This window comes from Oncorhynchus gorbuscha, linkage group LG02 (assembly GCF_021184085.1).
Source record: "Oncorhynchus gorbuscha isolate QuinsamMale2020 ecotype Even-year linkage group LG02, OgorEven_v1.0, whole genome shotgun sequence".
NCBI lineage: Eukaryota > Metazoa > Chordata > Actinopteri > Salmoniformes > Salmonidae > Oncorhynchus > Oncorhynchus gorbuscha.
The window spans coordinates 14,653,104-14,668,290 of NC_060174.1; the positions used below are offsets into that span (position 1 = coordinate 14,653,104).

Sequence of the window (15,187 nt, forward strand, 5' to 3'; positions counted from 1 at the left end):
AATTTTGCAGGTTGTCCCACTTACAAAGCATGTAGAGGTCTGTAATTTTTTATCATAGGTACACTTCAACTGTGAGAGACGGATTCTAAAACAAAATACAGAAAATCACATTGTATGATTTTTAAGTAATTCATTTGCATTTTATTGCATGACATAAGTATTTGATCACCTACCAACCAGTAAGAATTCCGGCTCTCAAAGACCTGTTAGTTTTTCTTTAAGAAGCCCTCCTGTTCTCCACTCTACCTGTATTAACTGCACCTGTTTGAACACATTACCTGTATAAAAGACACCTTCCACACACTCAATCAAACAGACTCCAACCTCTCCACAATGGCCAAGACCAGAGAGCTGTGTAAGGCAATCAGGGATAAAATTGTAGACCTGCACAAGGCTGGGATGGGCTACAGGACAATAGGCAAGCAGCTTGGTGAGAAGGCAACAACTGTTGGCGCAATTATTAGAAAATGGAAGAAGTTCAAGATGACGGTCAATCACCCGCGGTCTGATGCTCCATGCATGATCTCACCTCGTGGGGCATCAATGATCATGAGGAAGGTGAGGGATCAGCCCAGAACTACACGGCAGGACCTGGTCAATGACCTGAAGAGAGCTGGGACCACAGTCTCAAAGAAAACCATTAGTAACACACTACGCCGTCATGGATTCAAATCCTGCAGCGCACACAAGGTCCCCCTGCTCAATCCAGCACATGTCCAGGCCCATCTGAAGTTTGCCAATGACCATCTGGATGATCCAGAGGAGGAATGGGAGAAGGTCATGTGGTCTGATGAGACAAAAATAGAGCTTTGTTTGGAGGAAGAAGAAGGATGAGTACAACCCCAAGAACACCATCCTAACCGTGAAGCATGGAGGTGGAAACATCATTATTTGGGGATGCTTTTCAGCAAAGGGGACAGGACAACTGCACCGTATTGAGGGGAAGATGGATGGGGCCATGTATCGTGAGATCTTGGCCAACAATCTCTTTCCCTCAGTAAGAGAATTGAAGATCGGTCTTCCAGCATGACAACGACCCGAAACACACAGCCAGGGCAACTAAGGAGTGGCTACGTAAGAAGCATCTCAAGGTCCTGGAGTGACCTAGCCAGTCTCCAGACCTGAACCCAATAGAAAATCTTTGGAGGGAGCTGAAAGTCCATATTTCCCAGCGACAGACCCGAAACCTGAAGGATCTTTAGAAGGTCTGTATGGAGGAGTGGGCCAAAATCCCTGCTGCAGTGTGTGCAAACCTGGTCAAGAACTACAGGAAACGTATGATCTCTGTAATTGCAAACAAAGGTTTCTGTACCAAATATTAAGTTCTGCTTTTCTGATGTAATGCAATAAAATGCTAAATAATTACTTAAAAACCATACAATGTGATTTTCTGGATTTTTCTTTTAGATTCCGTCTCTCACAATTGAAGTCTACCTATGATAAAAATGACAGACATGTTTTGTAAGTAGGAAAACCTGAAAAATTGGCAGTGCATCAAATACTTGTTCTCCCCACTGTATCTACTGTATTATATTCTACTGTATTTTGGTCACTCCAACATGGCTCGTTCTAATATTTATGTCTTACAACTTGTTTTTTACATTTGTGTGTATTGTTAGATATTACTGCACTGCTGGAGCTAGGAACACAAGCATTTCACTACACCTGCAATAACATCTGTTAAATATGCGTATGTGACCAATAACATATGTTAAATATGTGTATGTGACCAATACAATTTGACTTGATTTGATTTCTTTAGCCACAATACTAATTTCTATCAAATTGGACTTGCATAGCGTCATTCCACAAACACATTGGTTTCTTCGCATTTGTCACTATAGTACTGTAACTGTGAGTGTGTTTGTGCGTGCGGTCGGTCGGGGTTGCCCACTGTCTGAGAGAGCAAACCCAACCCGTAGGCTACTCTGTGTGTGTGTGTGTGTGTGTGTGTGTGTGTGTGTGTGTGTGTGTGTGTGTGTGTGTGTGTGTGTGTGTGTGTGTGTGTGTGTGTGTGTGTGTGTGTGTGTGTGTGTGTGTGTGTGTGTGTGTGTGTGTGTGTGTGTTCGCGCGCAGGTGAAACCCTAGTCCCTGGGTCTCCAGCTCTGCGATCAGTGTCTGTCTCCCCCCCTGGCCTGTGCATCGACTGTATACTGGCACAGCCAGAGCCCCACAGCGTAGGACTGCACCAGAAGTGTGTCAGTGTCTTTACAGTACTATCCAGTGTGTCAGTGTCTTTACAGTACTGTCCAGTGTGTCAGTGTCTTTACAGTACTGTCCAGTGTGTCAGTGTCTTTACAGTACTATCCAGTGTGTCAGTGTCTATACAGTACTATCCAGTGTGTCAGTGTCTTTACAGTACTGTCCAGTGTGTCAGTGTCTTTACAGTACTATCCAGTGTGTCAGTGTCTATACAGTACTATCCAGTGTGTCAGTGTCTTTACAGTAGTATCCAGTGTGTCAGTGTCTTTACAGTACTATCCAGTGTGTCAGTGTCTTTACAGTACTATCCAGTGTGTCAGTGTCTTTACAGTACTATCCAGTGTGTCAGTGTCTTTACAGTACTATCCAGTGTGTCAGTGTCTTTACAGTACTATCCAGTGTGTCAGTGTCTTTACAGTACTGTCCAGTGTGTCAGTGTCTTTACAGTACTGTCCAGTGTGACAGTGTCTTTACAGTACTGTCCAGTGTGTCAGTGTCTTTACAGTACTATCCAGTGTGTCAGTGTCTTTACAGTACTGTCCAGTGTGTCAGTGTCTTTACAGTACTGTCCAGTGTGACAGTGTCTTTACAGTACTGTCCAGTGTGTCAGTGTCTTTACAGTACTATCCAGTGTGTCAGTGTCTTTACAGTACTATCCAGTGTGTCAGTGTCTTTACAGTACTATCCAGTGTGTCAGTGTCTTTACAGTACTGTCCAGTGTGTCAGTGTCTTTACAGTACTATCCAGTGTGTCAGCATCTTTACTGTACCGACAGTCCACTAAGGTAGCTGTGGGTGTCTGTGTTGAAAGATGTTATGTGTCAGGCGTCAGGGGAGGTTTTCTGGGGATGTCAGGGGGGGTTTCTGAGGTGTCTGTTGGAGGTGGAATGGGTAAGGAGCAGGGTCATTTGTAGGTGGGAAAGGTAAAGGAGAATTGGACATTTGGTGAAAACATAAGCCTGCCACAACAACAGCCTCCATCGCTCATAAACCAGGAAAAAAACACACTTGACGGACAATGTTTTTGCCCCCACCTGAGAATGTTTAACAGTGTCATTAGCGGTGACAGCAATGATGGAATTGACGTTTAACAAGCTCCGTTCTTGTGGGGAAGAAGTTGGCTCCTCTCCTATTTATGGGTGTTACTGCTGCCAAAATGGCAGAGGAACATACCCTCTGGGTGATTTAGCTGCTGCTGGCTTGTATCGATCTGACGGGTTGCAGATAAAATTGTTGGGAGTGGGATAAATATTACCCATCTCCACTTTGGGAGTCGGAAGAAGAGATATGACCCTAGGCCTGCTAGGGTGACAGGATGACAGGGTCTGGTATTGCTGCTACTCATAGACTGAAAGCTGATTCACTGAAATGGGTTGCTTGTGTTCTACTGAAATGGTTACAAGAGGTTTGCCAGAGCACTGAAATAGTTCCAAGATTAGGTAGTTGTTTTAACAAGGCTGAGGTAAAAACTAACCATGGCGTTTTCTTCTCTCTCTCTGGTAGAGGCAATGGCTGGATAGAGAAATCAGACTGAGTACTTCCAGTGAAGTATAAATTTGTAACCAAATGTTTATCTCTAAAATAAAGATTTTTTTAAAGGCTTTGATCAGTCAGAGAGAGTGCAATGGTCCATTAGCGAAGAAACCAACAACGCAAAGAAATGTTAAAAATGAAACCGTTCAGATCATACATGAATGGAACGTGAAACGAGCACAAAAGCGAGGGAAAAGAGTAGTGAGTCGCTCAAAAAATACAAATATTGCCCATCAATTTCCCTCCACTCGCAAGACAAAGTAAACAATTTAGATAGAACTTGTTTGTATTCTGCTCAGCATTTGTGGTCTGCTTCAACAGCTTAAAACAAAGGCAATCTGGAGGCCCGAGGAACAAAACATCCCCCCAGCAACCGAACAGAGGCGGCTGAAAGCGAGGGGGTTCAGCGGGGATAAGGGACTGGGTGCTGCTGGGTTTGGGTGGGGGGGTATTTTCACACAGCTCTCCCCCATCCTGCCTCCCGCCCCCATATTCTACCCTGGCGAACTCTCACTCCTTTCCCCCCTCGCTAATTAAATATGCAAATTAGGCGTGAGACCCAGAATCTGTGTGTCACATCTGCAATCACTCCCTGTTGAGGACCCTCAGAGCTCCTGTTGAGGACCCTCAGAGCTAGGAGAGCGGGGGATGACAAAAACCCTGTCTGATTAAAACAAAAAGAGAAGAAAAAAACCACACAGAAACACACACATTAAACAACAAACAGCCGTCACAAACAAAGCCTGTTCACGTTGCCTTCAGCCTCTATACAAGTCCCCTAACAAGCCGCTCTTACTCTTTGTCTCTCGCTGTCTGAGGGGAGGAGGAAAGGAGGACTAAAGCCAGGGGCCGCGTCTGGCATAGGGCTCGCTCATCTCCCACTCTCACTACTACGGCTAAGGCCCCCCTACAGCACCATAGATCAACGTCCGGATAAGGGGCCATTCATTATTGTTACAGCATTATGAATATGCACTGTCATGGAATTTATCGGCCCTTATTGGAGGCATTAATAGATTACAGAATTTGTGACACAGCTCCTTCTACGACGGCCAATAACTTCATATGACTAATTAACCGTCCGAGCTGCATAAGGCTGTAATTTCATGGCCGTCATGAGACGGAGAAAAGCATGAGTCGTATTCATTACTTCACACTGTAGCAGAAGTGTTTGCTACAGGCTGTAACTATGGTGCAAATGTTACTTTTCTATACCGTCTTTAATAAGACCTGGCTAGACCAGAAACGCGCTTGTCCACAGGGCCTCTAAACTTTTATGAGCAGAACCTCGTCTCTTAAACGGGCCAATCTTAAACACTATTAAACACACACTCTCTCAGGTCATCCCTGTGTCTGTGGTGGCCTCCCTCTCCTCTCCTCTCCTCTCCTCTCCTCTCCTCTCCTCTCCTCTCCTCTCCTCTCCTCTCCTCTCCTCTCCTCTCCTCTCCTCTCCTCTCCTCTCCTCTCCTCTCCTCTCCTCGCTCTCTTTCTATCCATTCTCTCTCTTTCTATCCAGTCTCTCTCTTTCTATCCATTCTCTCTCTTTCTATCCATTCTCTCTCTTTCTATCCATTTTCTCTTTCTATCCAGTCTCTCTCTTTCTATCCAGTCTCTCTCTTTCTATCCAGTCTCTCTCTTTCTATTTCTATCCAGTCTCTCTCTTTCTATCCAGTCTCTCTCTTTCTATCCATTCTCTCTTTCTATCCAGTCTCTCTCTTTCTTTCCCTTTTCTTTCTTCCCCTCTCTTCTTTCTTTCTTTCTTTCTTTCTTTCTTTCTATCTTTGCCTCCCTCTCTCTGAGCACTTGCTGAGAGGGGAACAGCGCCTGGCCCGCTCCTCTCGCCCAGCGTCCTTATGCATCCGCCAAACCTCTGTACCTCTACCCAGTCCCCCTCTCTCCCTCTCCGCCGGTCTCTCTCTCGCCCACCCGCCCACTTTCCCACCAAGTGCTCGAAGCTGTAATCCAATTGTGTGTTGAAATCCTGCTTTCTAAAGGCCCTTTTACACACTGAGCCCAGGAACACACAGACCAATAAAAGAGGAGGCAGAAACTTCATTCAGAAATACAAACAGCCCTTTCTGTCTGCCATCAATGGAAGGTGAAGCCACATGGATTGGCTTATTGTTTACACAAGTATCGTCTCCTCTCGTCTTCCTCACAAGCTTTTCGTCAAGCCGAGGGTCAAGCCTGGGCTTTGTTAAACGATTGTGGTGGATTCGCCAAACATCCAAATTTTCGGGGGTTATTCCTGTAAAGCTCTACCCCCACCACTATGGCCCAATCCGCTTATTGCCCCCCCCCCCACTTACGCCAACACCCTCCCATCCTATGAATGAAATGGTACCTGAGAGTCACTCAAGAACAATCCCCCCCGGGACACTTGATGTGGCTTTTGACTTCTACCAAATAAACTCAGCAAAAAAAGAAACATCCTCTCACTGTCAACTGTGTTTATTTTCAGCAAACTTAACGTGTAAATATTTGTATGAACATAACAAGATTCTACAACTGAGACATAAACTGAACAAGTTCCACAGACATGCGACTAACAGACATGGAATAATGTGTCCCTGAACAAAGGGGTGGGGGGGGTCAAAATCAAAAGTAACAGTTAGTATCTGGTGTGGCCACCAGCTGCATTAAGTACTGCAGTGCTTCTCCTCCTCATGGACTTCACCAGATTTGCCAGTTCTTTGGTGTGAGATGTTACCCCACTTTTCCACCAAAGCACCTGCAAGTTCCCGGACATTTCTGGGGGGAATGGCCCTAGCCCTCACCCTCCGATCCAACAGGTCCCAGACGTGCTCAATGGGACTGAGATCTGGGATCTTTGCTGGCCATGGCAGAACACTGACATTTTTGTCTTGCAGGAAATCACACACAGAACGAGCAGTATGACTGGTGGCATTGTCATGCTGGAGGGTCATGTCAGGATGAGCCTGCGGGAAGAGTACCACATGAGGGAGGAGGATGACAACAAGCTCAGTCCGATGATGCTGTGACACACCGCCCCAGACCATAACGGACCCTCCACCTCCAAATCGATCCCACTCCAGAGTACTGGCCTCGGTGTAACGCTCATTCCTTCGACGATAAACGTGAATCCGACCATCACCCCTGGTGAGACAAACCACGACTCGTCAGTGAAGAGCACCTTTTGCCAGTCCTATCTGGTCCAGCGACGGTGGGTTTGTGCCCATAGGCAACGTTGCTCCCAGTGATGTCTGGTGAGGACCTGCCTTTACAACAGGCCTACAAGCCCTCAGTCCAGCCTCTCTCAGTCTGAGCACTGATGGAGGGATTGTGCATTCCTAGTGTAACTCGGGTAGTTGTTGTTGCCATCCTGTGCCTGTCCCGCAGGTGTGATGTTCAGATGTACCGATCCTGTGCAGGTGTTGTTACACGTGGTCTGACACTGCGAGGATGGTCAGCTGTCCATCCTGTCTCCCTGTAGCGCTGTCTTAGGCGTCTCACAGTACGGACATTGCAATTTATTGCCCTGTCCACATCTGCAGTCCTCATGCCTCCCTGCAGCATGCCTAAGGCACATTCACGCAGATGAGCAGGGACCCTGGGAATCTTTCTTTGGTGTTTTTCAGAGTCAGTAGAAAGGCCTCTTTAGTGTCCTAAGTTTTCATAACTGTGACCTTAATTGCCTACCGTCTGTAAGCTGTTAATGTCTTAACGACCGTTCCACAGGTGCATGTTCATGTTCAAGCATTGGAAACAGTGTTTAAACCCTTTACAATGAATATCTGTGAGATAGAGATAGTAGTGGTCACTAAAAAAACAGAGTTAAAACTGTGAAGACAGAAGATAGGCTACTGCATTTCACAGAGAGGTCCTTTTAGTGCACGGCTGTACAGTACAGATTCTTCAACACAGACAGAAAGACAATATCTAGCCTGCCTGCCTGTAGGACTAGGAGAGAGTACATAGGGGTGCATTTGTTTCGGCCTGCGTTCCCTGTGTCCAGTGTTTGGCTAACCTTGACCTGCCTCCAGGCACTCCATATTTAATAAACCCAGTGTTTACATAGAGCCCCTCTGCTTCTCATCTATAGAGCCTAACGCTGTGTGTGTGTGTGTGTGTGTGTGTGTGTGTGTGTGTGTGTGTGTGTGTGTGTGTGTGTGTGTGTGTGTGTGTGTGTGTGTGTGTGTGTGTGTGTGTGTGTGTGTGTGTGTGTGTGTGTGTGTGTGTGTGTGTGTGTGTGTGTGTGTGTGTGTGTGTGTTAGTATGTTTTTGGGCTCAGAAAGAGGGACAAAGAGTATAGAGTTACAGTGGCTTTGTTTACAGATCCTGTCCTGTTGGCCTGAAACCTAAGGGATCCTGTTCTGTAGGGTAAAGAGTTGTCAAAAAATATATACAATCAGGAATTTTCAGGAACACCTTCCAGTTAGAAAATGTTTTGTGACGTTTGTTGCCCAATGAAGATGGCACAGGCGTCACGAGAGAATGTTTGATCTGAAGACCCCCGTCATTACATACTGTACATTAAATACAAATGATGTTTTGGTATGTATTGCTTCTGATTTATGACACAATATCCTGAATTTCAGTAAGTTACTGCACGTTTAAAACCCCTGAATAAGAACACCCACACACGCTGGAACCTTATGTCCAACCACTTAGCAAACAAACAGTGTGTGTGCGTGTGTGTGTGTGTGTGTGTGTGTGTGTGTGTGTGTGTGTGTGTGTGTGTGTGTGTGTGTGTGTGTGTGTGTGTGTGTGTGTGTGTGTGTGTGTGTGTGTGTGTGTGTGTGTGTGTGTGTGTGTGTGTGTGTGTGTGTGTGCGTACAAGCTCATATGCCAGCACACACACACACAGCAAGAAGGGATTTCACCAGCCTCCTTCACACACTCAATAACACACACAGGCTTGAGAGTGAGATATGATTATCTGTGCGGCTGGATAAGGGAGGCCTGTAATGAGATGCTGTACAGCAGCGCTCTCTACAAGCAGACATGACAGCCTCATCCTCATCCGGGAGACCCAGGTAATTGAGTGGCACTCAGGCAATGTTAGAACGTTTACGCCGGCAAGAGACACACTGCTGGGTGAGGGCACACACACACACACACACACACACACACACACACACACACACACACACACACACACACACACACACACACACACACACACACACACACACACACACACACACACACACACACACACACACACACTCCAAGTGCATACAAATTCCACACACATTCCACACTGCATGCAACACTGACATGGGGGTCGGGGTTGCTGGTGTTTACAGTAAGGTTTGGACATACTCTGAACATAAATATAAACACAACATGTAAAGTGCTGGTCCCATGTTTCATGAGCTGAAATAAAAGATCCCAGGAATTTTCCATACACACAAAATCTTCTTTCTTTCAAGTTTTGTTCACAAAATGGTTTACATCCCTGTTAGTGAGCATTTCTCTTTTGCCCAAGATAATCCATCCACCTGACAGGTGTGGCATGTCTAGAAGTTGATTTAAATAGCATTATATTTACACAGGTGCACCTTGTGTTGGGCACAATAAAAGGCCACTCTAAAATGTGCAGTTTTGTTACACAACACAATGCCACAGATGTCTTAAGTTTTGAGGGAGCGTGCAATTGGCATGCTGACAGCAGGAATGTCCACCAGAGCTGTTGCCAGATAATTTTATGTTAATTTCTCTACCATAAGCCGCCTCCAACGTCATTTTAGAGAATTTGGCAGTACGTCCAACCGGCCTCACAACCGCAGACCACGTGTATGGAGTTGTGTGGGCGAGTGGTTTACTGATATGAACGCTGTGAACAGAGTGCCCCATGGTGGTGGTGGGGTTATGGTATGGGCAGGTATAAGCTATGGCAACGAAGACAATTGCATTTGATCAATGGCAATTTGAATGCACAGAGATACCGTGATGAGTTCCTGAGGCCCATTGTCGCACCATTCATCCACCACCATCAGCTCATGTTGCAGCATGATAATGCACAGCCTCATGTCATAAGGATCTCTACACAATCCCTGGAAGCTGAAAATGTCCCAGTTCTTCCATGGCCTGGATACTCACCAGACATGTCACCAATTGAGCATGTTTGGGATGCTCTGGATCGACGTGTACGACAGCGTGTTCCAGTTCCTGCCAATATCCAGCAACTTCACACAGCCATTGAAGAGGAGTGGGACAACATTCCACAGGCCACAATCAACAGCCTGATCAACTCAATGCGAAGGAGATGTGTCGCGCTGCATGAGGCAAATGGTCACACCAGATACTGACTGGTTTTCTGATCCCTCCCTTTATTTTAAGGTATCTGTGACCAACAGATGTATATCTGTATTCCCAGTCATGTGAAATTCATAGATTAGAATGAATTTATTTATATTGACTGATTTCCTTATATGAACTGTTACTCAATAAAGTGTTAGAAATTGTTGCATGTTGTGTTTATATTTTTGTTTAGTATAGATGACAGCCATGGACATTCCCTGTCTACTTTATTTGTCTATTACATTTCGGTAGGTGAAAGAAAATGTCTGTAGGTTCAGGTCATTAACTGTGTTTGGGATGTCTCTTCTCTTGTCTGTCACCAGCTCTTCTTCCCAGCATGCACCTCCAGAGCTCTCCATTCATCTAGAATCTAGAACTGTTTCAATCTCTACCTACATCTACACCTCAACCTCTACCTACATCTACACCTCAATCTCTACCTACATCTATACCTCAATCTCTACCTACACCTACATCTCTACCTACATCTATACCTCAATCTCTACCTACATCTATACCTCAATCTCTACCTATCTACACTCTACCTACATCTCTACCTACATCTACATCTATACCTCAATCTCTACCTACATCTATACCTCACTCTACCTATCTCTACCTACATCTATACCTCAATCTCTACCTACATCTATACCTCAATCTCTACCTACACCTCAATCTCTACCTACATCTATACCTCAATCTCTACCTACATCTATACCTCAATCTCTACCTACATCTATACCTCAATCTCTACCTACATCTATACCTCAATCTCTACCTACATCTATACCTCAATCTCTACCTACATCTACACCTCAATCTCTACCTACATCTATACCTAGAATCTCTACCTACATCTATTCCTCAATCTCTACCTACATCTACACCTACATCTCTACCTACATCTATACCTCAATCTCTACCTACATCTATTCCTCACTCTCTACCTACACCTACATCTCTACCTACATCTATACCTCAATCTCTACCTACATCTATACCTCAATCTCTACCTACATCTATACCTCAATCTCTACCTACATCTATACCTCAATCTCTACCTACATCTACACCTCAATCTCTACCTACATCTATACCTCAATCTCTACCTACATCTATACCTCAATCTCTACCTACATCTATACCTCAATCTCTACCTACATCTACACCTCAATCTCTACCTACATCTATACCTAAATCCCTACCTACATCTATACCTCATTCTCTACCTACATCTATACCTCAATCTCTAACTCTCCTCCACATGGGTGCTTCAGTGTCTTCCCTCCTGGCTAATAAAAGGCAGGGAGGTTCTCACTGAGGGAAGAAGTGAACAATACTGCGAGTTAGACCACTTGCTGACTCACCCCCCCCCCCCACCCCCCAGAACATTTCCGCTATTTCTAGGAAGAGGATGGAAAAATAAGGGTATGAGGGGAGGCTGAGGAGGAGAAATTAGTTCTTGGCCTTTTCCCAGCAAGGCAAAAAAATACAGCCCAATCCCAGCATTCCCTTGGGGTATTGTGAAACATACAGCCCTGGGCAGCATTCCAGTTACTCTCTGTCTCCCTCCCTCTCTTTCTCTCTCTCTGTCTCCCTCTCTCCCTCTCTTTCTCTGTCTGTGTCTATCTCTCACTCTCTGTCTCCCTCTCACCCCCTCTCTGTCTCCCTCTCTCCATCTATTTATGTCTATCCCTCTCCACCTCTCTCTCTCTCTCTCTCTCTCGCTCTCTCTCTGTGTGTCTTGCTCTCCCTCACTCCCCCTCTCTCTCCCCCTCCCTCAATCTCTGTCTCCCTCTCTTTGTCTATCCCTCTCCCCCTCTCTCTCTGTCTGTGTCTCTCTCTCTGTCTCCCTCTCTCCCTCTCTTTGTCTATCCCTCTCTCTCTCTCTGTGTCCCTCTCTTTGTCTATCCCTCTCTCTCTCTCTGTGTCCCTCTCTTTGTCTATCCCTCTCTCGCTGTCTGTGTCTCTCTCTCTGTCTCCCTCTCACCCTCTCTTTATGTCTATCCCTCTCCCCCTCTCTCTCTCTCTCCTCTCTCCCTCTCTTTGTCTATCCCTCTCCCTCTCTTTATGTCGATCCCTCTCCACCTCTCTCTCTCTGTCTGTCTCTCTCCCTCTCTCTGTCTCCCCCTCTCTCTCCCACTCCCTCTCTCTCTCTCTGTCTCCCTCTCTTTGTCTATCCCTCTCTCCCTCTCTCTCTGTCTGTGTCTCTCTCTCTGTCTCCCTCTCACCCTCTCTTTAAGTCTATCCCTCTCTCTCTGTCTGTGTCTCTCTCCCTCTCTCTGTCTCCCCCTCTGTCTGTGTGTCTCTCTTTCTCTGTCTCCCTCTCTCTCTGTCTCTAAATAGTTTGGCTGTGAGAGAGAAGTGGAGGCTGTCAGGGATTCAATGTGCTCCGTGACCTCCTGTAGCCCTAATGGGCAGAAATAGAAAGATCCAGGGAGGGTCAACTGTGCATGCGAGCCAAGTATGTGTGTGTGTGTGTGTGTGTGTGTGTGTGTGTGTGTGTGTGTGTGTGTGTGTGTGTGTGTGTGTGTGTGTGTGTGTGTGTGTGTGTGTGTGTGTGTGTGTGTGTGTGTGTGTGTGTGTGTGTGTGTGTGTGTGTGTGTGTGTGTGTGTGTGTTTCACATGCAAGGACTGGTGGGTGAGAGGGAAAGAAAATGACATCACAAGGATAATAAGGACTCCTGCATTGGATAAATATGTTTTCCTCAGCGTTAATATATTAGTTGGAGAAAGAGAGAGATTTAAATCAGATACAAACACAACATACTTGTAAAACGGAGTTTTCTGTTCCACCCCCCTTCACAAGTTATCCGGTGAGCACAGTGATGGAAAAAGCATTCTGCAGCACTTCCTCCCTCCAAAACACTGATGTCTGACTCTACATTTCACCATGGTAACAACTAACAACGTGGAGCTCAGGAAAGGAACAGTCCTGTAAAAGCATCAGCCCGGTTTCTAACAAAAAATATTAATGCAACATGCAACAATTTCTATTTTTTTTTTACTGAGTTACAGTTCTTATAAGGACATCAGCCAATTGAAATAAATAAATTAGGCCCTAATCTATGGATTTCACATGACTGGTAATACAGATATGCATCTGTTGGTCACAGATACCTTAAAATAAAGGTAGGGGCTTGTATGAGAAAACCAGTCAGTATCTGGTGTGACCATTTGCCTCATGCAGTGAGACACATCTTCACATAGAGTTGATCAGGCTGTCGATTGTGACCTGTGGAATGTCGTCCCTCTCCTGTGTAAAGTTGCTGGGAACTGGAACACGCTGTCGTACACATCTATCCAGAGCATCCCAAACAGTCTCAAAGGGTGACATGTCTGGTGAGTATGCAGGTTATGGATGTTTCATTTCCAGAGTACAGATCCTTGTGGCATGAGGTGATGGTGGCTTATGAATGGCACAACAATGGGCATCAGGATTTCGTCACAGTATCTCTGTACATTCAAATTGCAATAAATAAAATGCACTTGTGTTCATTGTCCGTAGCTTATGCCTGCCCCATAGCATAACCCCACCGCCACCATGGGGCACTCTGTTCACAACGTTGACATCAGCAAAAACAGCCTGCCCACACAACACCATGTCTGTCATCTGCCAGGTACAGTTGAAACCGGATTCATCCAGGAAGAGCCCACTTCTCCAGCGTGCCAATGGCCATCAAAGGTGAGCATTTGCCCACTGAAGTAGGGTACGATGCCAAACAGCAGTCAGGTCAAGACCCTGGTGAGGACGATGAGCACGCAGATGAGCTTCCCTGAGAAGGTTTATGACAGTTTGTGCAGAAATTCTTCGATTGTACAAACCCACAGTTCCATCACCTGTCCGGGTGGCTGGTCTCAGACGATCCCGCAGGTGAAGAAGCCAGATGTGGAGGTCCTGGGCTGGAGTGGTTACACGTGGTCTGTGGGTTGTGAGGCCGGTTGGAAGTACTGCCAAATTCTCTAAAAATGACGTTGTAGGCGGCTTATGGTAGAGAAATTAACATTAAATGATCTGGCAACAGCTCTGATGGACATTCCTACAGTCAGCATACCAATTGCACGCTCCCTCAAAATTGAGACATCTGTGGCATTGTGTTGTGTGACAAAACTACACATTTTAGAGTGGCCCTTTATTGTCCCCAAGCACAAGGTGCACCTGTGTAATGATCATGCTGTTTAATCAGCTTATTGATATGCCACCTGTCAGGCAGATGAATTATCTTGGCAAAATAGAAATTCTCACTAACAGGGATGTAAACAAATGGAAGTGCAAAATGAGAGAAAAATCATCTCTATGTGCGTCTGGAACATTTCTGTGATCTTTTATTTCAGCTCATCAAACATAAAACACATTTTTGTTCAGTGTAGATGACAGCCATGGTCAAAAGTAGAACGTTACATAGAGAAGAGCTTTGGGAAGCAACTCTTCCTGAGAGGAACGTCTAAAATACGACAACACCTTAACTAGAGAAGACCATAGAGAATTATGGGGATGGCCGGCCCTCGGTGACACAGGGGAAGAATGCCGAGAGAGTTTGTCTGAATTCACTGTCGTCCCAGAGCCTAGCTGACAGGCTCCAGCTACAATACTAAGGTACAGTGTGTGTGTGTGTGTGTGTGTGGTCGGTGCCTGTCAATGGCGTCATCACACCTGTCTCCGTTCCCCCTCCGCCATTTTACAAGCATGAGGACCGATGGGCTGACTGATAGGCCGTAAAGACCAGGAAGTGTCAGTCACCGCCTGTCTGATCACCTACCGAGGAGCACATGGAAAACATGGGGAACATGCGATAGTAGTGTATCTCTCTCTCGCGCTCCGAGTTCCTTTTTCACTCTCGCCTCTCGCTCCGAATTTCTGAAATCCGCATAAAGGGAAGCCTCAGCTTGCTGATCTTCTCTGATATCTCGCCACTCTTCCACTCTCTGATTGAGTGAAAATAGAAGTCTCGATGCTCTTGGCAGTGCGACAATGAATCTCCCCCCAAAAGACGTGATTTGCTGTTGGCAGCCAACTTTCGCTCTCAGCCTCCTCCTCTCCTGTCTCTGTTTTGCTCTCAGCCTCCTCCTCTCCTCTCTCTGTTTGGCTCTCAGCCTCCTCCTCTACCTCTCTTCTCTCTGTTTGGCTCTCAGCCTCCTCCTCCACCTCCCCTCTCTCTGTTTTGCTCTCAGCCTCTTCCTCT

At 45.9% G+C, this 15,187-nt stretch overlaps 1 protein-coding gene across 2 annotated transcripts in view; it reads right to left on the reverse strand.

Annotated features, from left to right (window-relative positions):
* Nucleotides 1-15,187, reverse strand: part of LOC123997602 (nuclear factor 1 A-type-like) — a 241,295-nt gene that overhangs the window by 103,691 nt on the left and 122,417 nt on the right. The window lies entirely within an intron of this gene.